Source organism: Dasypus novemcinctus, chromosome 20, assembly GCF_030445035.2.
Source record: "Dasypus novemcinctus isolate mDasNov1 chromosome 20, mDasNov1.1.hap2, whole genome shotgun sequence".
NCBI classification, from domain to species: Eukaryota; Metazoa; Chordata; class Mammalia; order Cingulata; family Dasypodidae; genus Dasypus; species Dasypus novemcinctus.
Window position 1 is genome coordinate 48,336,944 of NC_080692.1, and position 11,127 is coordinate 48,348,070.

An 11,127-nucleotide genomic window follows, 5' to 3' on the forward strand; every position below is an offset into this window, starting at 1 on the left:
AATCCATAGTTCATACCCCAGTTCTGAGGATTCTGAAATGGTGATGTCCACTCCACCTCTAATTGAGAGTGGGCTGTGATCCCGTATGGCTGATAGATGGGACTCTCTTGCTGGCAGTTGTAGATTCTCTCAGTTCCTTGGTGTGGTAGATATCCATCATTGCCTCCTTGTTAATTGTCCTGGGTGAGACTAATGAACTGGAGATCAGGTGTTGCAACTCTGATGAGATTCAGGTCCCAGCTGGCACATGGACGGCCCAAAGATTTAAGTCTCTTGGACATACACCTACCAACTCTAGTACTAATTATGGGTTCAAATAGAAGGACAGAAGAGCCACATGTAGGGAAACCACAACTGAATCCAACTTTGTCACTCTGGGGAGGATAAATTCCAATGTAGGACCCATTGGCAAGGCACAAGACTTCTGAGCTATCTGCCCTGACTTTAGTGTCTGGACATCTCCAGAGCCCCCAGGAGCCCTGCTGTTTGGGGTAGAATCTACTTTGGCAGTCAATTAGATCCTGCTGAGAAGTGCATAAGCATAATCTCTGGGATGACCCCACAACTCTCTTTGAAGTCTCTTAGCCAGATAAACTAGTTTGTCTTTACCCTTTCCCCCTTTTGGTCAATGTCTTTTTCCACTTGCATTGCTAGTTGGTGCTTGGTAGTAATTCCTTGGTGCCAGGAAGTCTCATCCCTGGGAGTCATATCCCATGCTGATGGGAATGTAATATATTTATAAGCTGAGTTTGGCTTAGAGAGAGGCCACATGTGAACAAGAAGGCTCCCAGGAGGCAACTTTTAGGCCTTCTGTAATACTAAGCTAAGTTTCTATGTCAAGAGCAAAGGCTCATAAGCACAGTCATCAGTATCAAGGGCCCATCAATGGACCATCCTCCTTCACTCGTTATTGCCCCTGTACTTGGGGATTCTTGCTGATCCACTGGAGAATATGGCAGAGCTCCCCAGGATGGGAATTTGATATTCCTTTGGTAACGTGTGAATGTCTACCCACTGTGACAATGTCCTATGAACATTTTTTATTTATATGCCTTATATGTATGCCCAGTTGAACTTCCTCCCATTTATCCCCCATCACTGAAACCCTGAACCAATGATCCTCCTTTGCCACAGTTGTAACCCATCTGTGATTCAAAACTTTTTTCAAAATGAAGCCAATAAAATAACCAAATATAATTAATAAGGAAAGGAAATAATAATGACAGTTTTAAAAATAAGAAATCAAATATAATAAAATAAATAACTAAAAATTAAAAAATAAAAATTAGGGATAATAAAAAATAATGAAAAAATATTTTTTAAAAATTTTTTGACATTTGCCTTTCATCACTGTAAGATTTGTTGCCCTATATGTACAGTGTTGTTTTCTTCCAGTTATTTCCCCAGTGTCTTACTTTTTTCATTTTGTCCTCAAAGAAGTTTTAGTTTACAGAAAAGTCACATACCGAATCTCCCAGTTTTCTTCTGATTTCAGTGGCTTATTCTCAGTCTTCTTTGCTGGGTCCTCTGTATCTTCCCAACATCTGAACAGTGGGTGATCCAGGGATAAAAACTTGAACTTCTTCTCTTCTCTGTGTATGTTCACTCCCAAATTTTCTACTCCAGCTTGAACTTGAGTCTATATCAAACAGCCTAACCATGTTGATTGCCTTCTTCAAGATTGTCTAATAATTACACCTTTCAGTCTTATTGTGTAGCAGCATCTGAAACAGATTTCCCCAATTGCTGTGGAAAGAAAGGACCCAAAGAGAATGAGAAATTATTTAAGGGCACTGGTCAGAAGGCTAACGTAGTAGTCTAAGTGAGAAAAAATTGTGATGTGAGCCCTATAGGTAATAGTAGGAATGAAGAGAAGGAATTCATTTGAAAATATACTTTAAAGGTAGACACAAAGGACTTGGTGATGGATTAAATGAGGGGGAGAGGGAGAAAAAGAATCAGAATGTCTTACAAGTTAAGGGTTGGACAATGGGGAAGACGATAATGTAATTTAATGAGATGCAGAAAACTGGAGAAATATAGATTTGGCTTTTTTGGGGGGAGGGATGGGAAAATAAAAGTTAAATTTAAACTAGTTAAGTTTCAGATGCTTTTGATACATCCCATCCTACTGAAATTTTAATAATGTCAGCTGTGATATATAAAACTGAAATTCACTAGGCAGGACTAGATTAGAAAGATAAAACTGTGCCAAATGCTGATGAGCAATAAAGTAAGTTAAGGACTGCTTAGTAAATTTGGAGGTCATTACTGAGCTCGACAAGGGCAGTTTTAGTGGGCAGTTATGCTAGAAGCCACTGTGAAGTAGGAGCTGAGTGAGTCGAGCTGTGTGTCTTCACCCTTCTAATGATTTGTCAGGGAAGAGAATGGTCACTGTCTCAATATATTCCCCCAAAGATTATTTATTAATTATAAGGGGAATAAGAAACTTTTATAATGAAAATGCCTGCATGAAATGATCAAAATTTCACATCACTAATAATGGAACAAACTGATACATCATGTGTTTCCTGATGTGAAGTACTGAGAAGGACCCAACATCATTTATGAGATAATCCTGCCAAAAGTACTAACTGGAATCTCACCATAAAGAAAGAACCAATCAGACAAGTTTAAATGGAACAACATTCTGCAAAACAACTGACCTTCTTCAAAACTCAAATTCTTAAAAAAATGTCAGTTACATGAAAGCCTAAAAATAAAGGCGAGTAACTGGGAAACTGTTTTAAGGGAGATTAAAGGACATGACATCTAAGTGCAATAAATGGGAAGATGCTGGACTAGGGGAAAAACAGCTATAAAGAACATTAGAATAATTGTGAATATTTGAATATAGTCTCTTTATTAAATAATAGCATTTGAAACAATATTAAATTTCTTGAGCTCAACAACCATAGTGTGGTATTTATGAGAATATCCTTGTTCTTAGGAGATGCATGTTGAAGTATTTGGTGTGAAGGATCAGAATGTCTACAACTAACTCTTGAATGCTTTACCGAAAACACACAAGCATAAAGAGAGAAAAAGCAAATATGGAAAAATGGTAACATGGCAAATCTAGAAGAAGGGTATAGGGGTGTTTGTGTACTAATTGTTCACCTTTTCTGTAGGTTTGAAATGTTTCAGACTAAAGAGCTGAGGGGGAAAAAGATTGACTCTGAAGGGGTACAGAGAAGTGGGATTGTATTGAATAAGGGTGGAAAGTCAAGGGAGAAAATTTATTTGTGTGCTTCTCCGGTATTAGGTTAGTTCGTAAGTTTAGATAGGAGAGACCAAGGGATGTTGTGTGGGAAAGCACAGTAGAGAAGCAACCCTTGAGGATACTGAAGAGAGAGGGGACAACTGAAGGAATGAAGTCCCCAGGAAAGCCAGAGAGTTCAGAACACATACACAGGGACTGGCCTCTCAGCAAGCAGGGTCACTTCCCTCGACGAGGAAAGAGTGATACGGGATGTGCACAGGATTGCTCACGGGAGATGAAGGAGCTAGGTTCCCGGTGAACTAGGATGAAGGAAGGGAGAAGTGAGAGAAAGTAGGAGGTTAGAAGAGGGTGGAAAAGATGTGAAATAATCATGGAGAGTGGAAGAGTGGAACCTCTGAGAGAAATTCTTATTTGTAAAGCAAAAAAACTCGTTTGCTTCCACAGGGTCAGCATCGTGGGCTGGGACTCCTTGGTTGCTGACTGGTTGGTGGGAGATGGCTTCTAACCTGCAAAGAGAGGAAAGCTAGGAATGAAGGATTTCCTTTAAGAAATCCGATGCTAACCCTAGGAACAAAGCATTTCCTCTGAGATGTTCTCAAACTTCAGTGAGCTTCAGCGTCCCCCGGGGAGCCTGTTTAAATACAGTGAGAACAAACGCGTGTCAGGGTGAATGTTCCAGCACTCGAGCCCAGTGCTCTGCTTGGGAGTCACCCGAGAAGTAAGGGATAACATCTGAAGTCCCGCACGACACTGACATAAATAGTGGCAGGAGATAGGATAGCCACACACACGGCCAAAACACAAGACAGGGTGCCCTTCTGGAAGCCGCGGCCAGGTCTCATTTGCTGCGACCCCGGCGCCCACACCGGCTGACCTACCAGCTGCCCTACCAGCTGCTCCGTGCGGGTTTGTTGAATGAATCAACAACTGACTGACACAGAAAACAGTGATGTGAGAGAGCTGTCTCTGATCTCCTTCGTTTCCCTATGCATTGTACACGAAAGACGACGAGTGAGGGTAGAACCAAAGTTAGAAAGTCTTAGATTAGAGAGATGCCAAGCTTCAATTCCTATGGTTTTTATGTAAAACTAAAATAGTCCAATCACCTGAGAGTGGCTTTTGTCTTTCCCCCACACTCCTCTGAACTACCCTCCCCTTTTTCTTATACTCATAGCCTATATTGTATTCTGAAAATGATGCCCCAAATGTGTTTTCAAGTGACCTCATTCAAATGACCCGATTCCCCACCCCCTCCCCCCAGGTTTAGGGACTTCCGAGCCACAGGACCACAGCCTGGATGCCAAGTGCCCGTCCAGCAGGAGAGGTTGTATTGCCTTCCTGACGGGTGTAACTAAGGGCAAGTAAGACTGTGGAACGGTAGTAGGTTGACAACTGCCCAGGAAGTAACCCTTGTTTTGAGGAGGTGTTAGGCTGTTGCCATCTAGCGATAAAGTTCACATTTCTGTGTTCAGAGCGAAAGGATCCACGTATGGTTTACGCATATGTGGTCAAAAGACAAACAAATAGTGGAGTTTGAAGATGACAGCATTTAATTGGGGACATCGAAAGTTGTGCTGCAGCAAGGAAGCCAGATCACTTGCAAAAACGGAAGCAGTCTGGCGCTTCTAGGGGTGGAAAGCAATTTTTATAGACATTAAAAGAAGGTTAGCTGGAATACTATCGATTGAAGGAGGGGTTGTCAATCTTTTTTGTTTTTTAACTTTTTTTTAATTGAAGTTTATCCTACATACATGAGTGACAGCACACTCTGATGAAAACAGGAGCCACTGCGTGTCCACTTTGGACTGTACAAGGTGTGGGGCTGTACAGGGAAGCCAGTGCTGGAGGATGGCCTGGGGTTGACAGGGCAAGCTTAAGAACATTCTCTCATGAACTATAAAAGTGTGTGATAATTCTAATACAGGGTGTCAATAACTGGGTGGGTTGGGGGGAAAATACATCAAATGTAAGGTATAGGCAATAGTTAGTAGTAATGTTTTCATTTTATTTTTTATTCCCCTCTCTCCTCCCAGATGGCTCCCTTGTCTGTCTGCTCTTTGTTCGTCTTCCCCAGGAGGTACAGGGAACTGAACCTTGGACCTCCCATGTGGGGTACAAGTGCCCCACCGCTTAAGCCATTTCTGCTAGCGGCTCATTGCAGCTCATGGACTTTAGGAAGCACCAGAAACTGAACCCGGGACCTCCCATGTGGGAGGTGGGTGCCCAATTGCTTGAGCCACATCTGCTCCCCAGTAGTAATGTTTTTATGATGCTCTTTCATAGTTTGTAACAAATGTTTCACAACAATGCAAGGTGTTGGTAGGGGGAGATGTATGGGGTCCTGTATGATGATTGGCATGTTTGTCTTCTAAGGTCACAAATTTTGTTTGTTTATTTTGTATCACAACTGTATTAGTCAGCCAAAGGTGTGGTGGTGCAAAATACCAGAAACTGGTTGGTTTTTATAAAGGGTATTTATTTTGGGTAGTTGCTTACAGATACCAGGCCATAAAACATAAGTTACTTCCCTCACCAAAGTCTATTTCCACATGTTGGATCAAGATGGCGGCCGACATCTGCGAGGGTTCAGGCTCCTGTTTCCTCTGGGCTCAGCTCCTCTGTTTTCTCCACAAGGTCAGCTGTAGACTATGAGGCTCCCTAGACTTTGCCTCTCTGCACAAGGTCAGCTGTAAACTATCAGGTGATCCGCTCTGTCCCTCTCCCTGGGGTTTCTGCTGTGAATAAGGAGCCGTCTCTATTCCTCTGTGTTCTTCTCCTGGCTCAGGTCCTCTCTTTCCTCTTTGTGCTGACTTCCTGGGGCTCCAGCTTAAGACTTCAGCATCAGGGAAGAAGATTTGGTTCAATGGATAGAGTGTCTGCTTACCACTTGGGAGGTCCAGGGTTCAAACCCAGGGCCTCCTGATCCGTGTGGTGAGCTGGCTCATGCACAGTGCTGATGTGCGCAAGGAGTGCCGTGCCATGCAGGGGTGTCCCCCATGTAGGGGAGCCCCACGCGCAAGGAATATGCCCCATGAGGAGAATTGCACTGCATGAAAAAAGTGCAGCCTGCCCAGGAGTGGCACCTCCCACACAGAGAGCTGACACAACAAGATGACGCAACAAAAAGAGACACAGGTTCCCGGGCAGCTGACAACAACAGAAGCGGACAAAGAAACAAGACACAGAGAACAGACAACCGGGGTGGGGCGGGGGGAGGGGAGAGAAATAAATAAATAAATCTTTAAAAAAGAGACACAGATTCCCGGTGCTGCTGACAAGAATGCAAGCAGATACAAAAGAACACACAGCAAATGGACACAAAGAGCAGGCAACTGGGGGGTGGGGGAAGGGGAGAGAAATAAATAAAATAAATAAATAAATCTTTTAAAAAAAAAAGAGACTTCAGTATCAAACTCCAACATTAAAACTCCATCAGAAACCCTCAACTCTGTCCTTTGTCATGCCTTTTATCTGTGAGTCCCCACCCACCAAGGGGTCTCAATGCCCTAATGACGTGGCCCCATCAAAGCCCTAATCATAACTTAATCAGCCAGATACAGACCAGATTACAAACATAATCCAATATTTATTTTTGGAATTCATAACCATATCAAACTGCTACCACTGTAACTAACTAGAGGTAGATTGGCTATCTGGGCCAATCTGCTGCTGTGGTGGAATTTCAAATTTCAAAAGATTTCAAGGGGAAACTCAAGAAGGCATTCAAAGAGGAAGGAGGGTATATTAGTCAGCCAAAAGGGATGCTGAGGCAAAGTACCACTTTTTTAAAGGGTATTTATTTGGGGTAGGCGCTTACAGTTACTGGCCATGAAGCCTAAGTTACCTCCCTCACCAAAGGCTGTTGCCACGTGTTGGAGCAAGATGGCTGCCGACGTCTGCAAAGATTCCGCCTTCCTCTTCCTCTCAAGGCTCCGTGGTCCCGGCTTCTTCTGGTCTCAGCTGTAGGCTGGCATAAGGCTCATCTCTCTTTCTGGGGCTTGTTTCTTCCAGGGTCAGCTGCTCTGTTCTCTCCACAAGGTCAGCTCATCTCTCTTCCCAGGGCCTCTGCTGTGTCTGTGGAGCACTCCCTAGCCTTCTGTGTTCTTCTCTCTGTGTGTCGCCCTGACTGAACATCTACCCATATTGCCCAAAAGGGGAGGGACTCAACACCTACTGATGTGGCCAAATCAAAGCCCTAATCTTAATCTGATCAAATGAAGGGAACCTTTGAATTTAACACAATCAAAGGGTCTCACACCAAGGGGAACAGACCAGCCACAAACGCAATCTATATTTCTTTTTGGAATTCACAAATAATATCAAACTGCCAAAGAGGGCATGGGTTCTTTTTTTCGGCTCTGAGAGATTCCCAGAGCTTTATATAATTTTATGAACATTAAGGAAACCAGATGCTATATAAATAAAATAAATGTAAATTTTTATCTTGAAATTGTAAGACTTTAGATTTATTACCCTAAAACTAATAGTTACCCATTGCCTGTGATAAAAACAATAATGAAAAAAATTAATCAGCAGGAATTCTGTTGTCACTTAAGCAAAATCATTTCCTCTCTTTGAAACCCAGCTGGAAATGTTCACAAGGCAAGGCGTTTACTGCAAACCCAAGGCACAAACACTCGTTGCAGGACAAACAGAGGAAATTATTCCATCATAAATCCGTCAGTTATAAAAACAGGCCATTCACTCCTTCACAAAGGCCTTATCTGCTCCCTGGCTCTTGCACTCCCGCTTTTTCTCTTTTCTTTCCTCCAGCAGGGACTGACACACAGTTCTTGGAATCAGAGAACTTGAAATGCGGCAGGGGCATTGAACTTCCTCTAGCTCAGTAGTCTCAAGACAGGACCGTTGCTTTTACCCAAGTCACACGTGGCCTCTGTCAGTGAACCAGTGACGGCTCCAGGGGCCCTGATGGAGACCCTTGGGCCTGAGGGCGCTTTCCAGGGAATTCTCCAGCTCTCAGCCTTCAGGATGGATGGCTCTTCTTCCATGGAACCAAAATCATCTCCCTGATGTTTCCAGCTCTTTTCAGAGTTTGACCCCTTAGTGCTTTCCACTACAATACGAAAGCTAGTCCTTCGAAGAGGGGAGGTAGCTGTTACACGTCTCCTGGCTTTTTTCTCCACAGCAACACCTCCAAGTCCTTAGGCTGCTTCTTGGTTCTCATGTCTTTCACAACCCTTCTTTGATTATGTCCCAGCTGGGCTAGAATTTAAAGGGTGATGTCCAGAGAGGAAAACTTTTATCTGGGTACACTCTGGTAAGAAAGAGTCAAGTGCAACTATAGCCACTTTTATTTGAAAATTTGTATTTATATATTTATTGTTTGCTAATTTATGTGCAAAATAATGCTTCTTTAAAAATATTGTTGGGGCCGGGAAACGGACTTTGGCCCAGTGGTTAGGGCTTCCGTCTACCATATGGGAGGTCCACGGTTCAAACCCCGGGCCTCCTTGACCCGTGTGGAGCTGGCCATGCGCAGTGCTGAACAGACAACCAGGGGAGGGGGGGAATTAAATAAATAAATAAAATCTTTAAAAAAAAAAAAAAATATTGTTGGGGAAACGGACTTGGCCCAGTGGTTAGGGCATCCGTCTACCACATGGAAGGTCTGCGGTTCAAACCCCGGGCCTCCTGACCCGTGTGGAGCTGGCCCATGCACAGTGCTGATGCGCGCAGAGTGCCGTGCCAAGCAGGGGTGTCCCCGCATAGGGGAGCCCCACGAACAAGGAGTGTGCCCCGTAAGGAGAGCCACCCAGCGCGAAAGGAAGTGCAGCCTGCCCAGGAATGGTGCCACACACACAGAGAGCTGACACAGCAAGATGATGCAACAAAAAGAGACAAAGAGGGAAACGGACTTGGCCCAGTGGTTAGGGCGTCCGTCTACCACATGGGAGGTCCACGGTTCAAACCCCGGGCCTCCTTGACCCGTGTGGAGCTGGCCTGGCGCAGTGCTGATGCGCGCAAGGAGTGCCCTGCCACGCAGGGGTGTCCCCCGCGTAGGGGAGCCCCACGTGCAAGGAGTGCGCCCCGTAAGGAGAGCCGCCCAGCGCAAAAGAAAGAGCAGCCTGCCCAGGAATGGCGCCGCCCACACTTCCTGTGCTGCTGACGACAACAGAAGCGGACAAAGAAACGAGACGCAGCAAATGGACACAGAGAACAGACAGCCGGGGGGGGGGAGGGATAAATAAATAAATAAGTCTTTAAAAATAAATAAATAAATATATTGTTTATGCACCCAAGGGTTCCACACCTTTTTGGCAATACCATCACACTCTTCACTCACTGCGGTAGGCTGAATGACACCTCTGCCCCAGAAATGCCCGTGTCCTAATCCCTGGAACCTGTGGTTACGTCACTTTACACGGCAGAAAGGACTGTGCAGGTGTGAGTAATTTAAATATTCATGAGGTAGGGAGATGTTTCCTGAATTATCCTAATGTAATTACAAAGGACTTTAAAAGGAAGGCAACAGAGTCAGGGAAGAGGTGACAAAAAGAGTTTGGAACAAGGCAGGGTCACAGAGCCTGGGATCATGGGCACCTCTCAGAGCTGAACAGACACGGAAACAAAGTCTACCCTAGAGCCTCCAGAGAAACACAGCTCTGCCCACCCATTTTTTTATGTCTAATCTCCAAAACCGTAACAGAACAAATCTGAGTTGCTTTAAGCTAGTAAATTTGTGCTAATTTGTTACAGCAGCAATAGGAAACTAATACAATCATTTTTACCTTAAATTTATTAAGTCTTGTTCATATATGTTACGGTTAAATTCTATGTTATAGTCATGTGGTTAATTTTCTGGATGTAGAAACAAGACCTTAACAATTATTCCCATTAATTTTAGTTTGCTGGCTTCATCTTATCCTTTCCACTATCAAGAATTTACTAAAACCTGAAGGAAATCTACTGATTTTTTATAACTATGTCTTTCTGTATTGTTAATCAAATCACCAATCAAAATGTTGAATAGGGGAGGACAAGGATTTAAAAAAACAACAAAAATGGATCTTCCTCCAGATTTTGGAAACCATTTATCAGTGACTAAATCACCTTGTGTAATTCATTCAATTCATATTTTTTCAATTGTATCCAAAAGAATATAATGAGACCTTCATGAATGCCTTGAACGGGTGCAAGTTACTACCCTGTCACAGAAGATGAACTCAATTCAGCGAAACTTGTTCTTTGTGAATCTGAGCTGGTTTCTGGGATCAGACTTTCTTTTCTAGGTACTCATAAACCACTACTTTACTAAATTGATCTAGAATCATGCTCAGGACCAGTGATGAGTTCATAAGTTCCAGTTTTATGGGTATAAATACATTTTATTTTCAAAGACAGAATGTATAATACTCAAGAGACATCTATCTGATAATCTGAATATTGTCTTTAAAAATCACATTAAAACTAATTTTACCCGACTTTTTCTTCTCTTGCACGTTTCTAGATTATTAGGATGCTAATAATGTTCTGGAAAATAACACTCGCCAATATGTTGTCTAGGTATTTCCTTAATGAACTTTACGTTTCCCTGAGAATGAAAGGAAACTAGCGAAGAACTTCTACAGCAGTAGGAAAATACAGTGATGTTCTAAGTTTTGTTTGATTTGTTCAAGTAATAAAATATTCAGAGACATTAGACTTTTACTAAGTCTGACAAAAATTCAATTTCCAAACCACTCCAGTTTCCATCAGCAGTTTGAGATGAAATCACAAGGGTGAGACCAGCTAGCACACGGTGGGATGTATTGTCTGTAGGCATCTTTGCCTCACTCAATCCCTACAAGACCCTTGGACCTTATAGGAGTTATAATAGATGTGTAACTACCCCTATTTACAGATGAAGAAACTGAAACCCCAGATGGTTCAGTAACTTGCTTGAG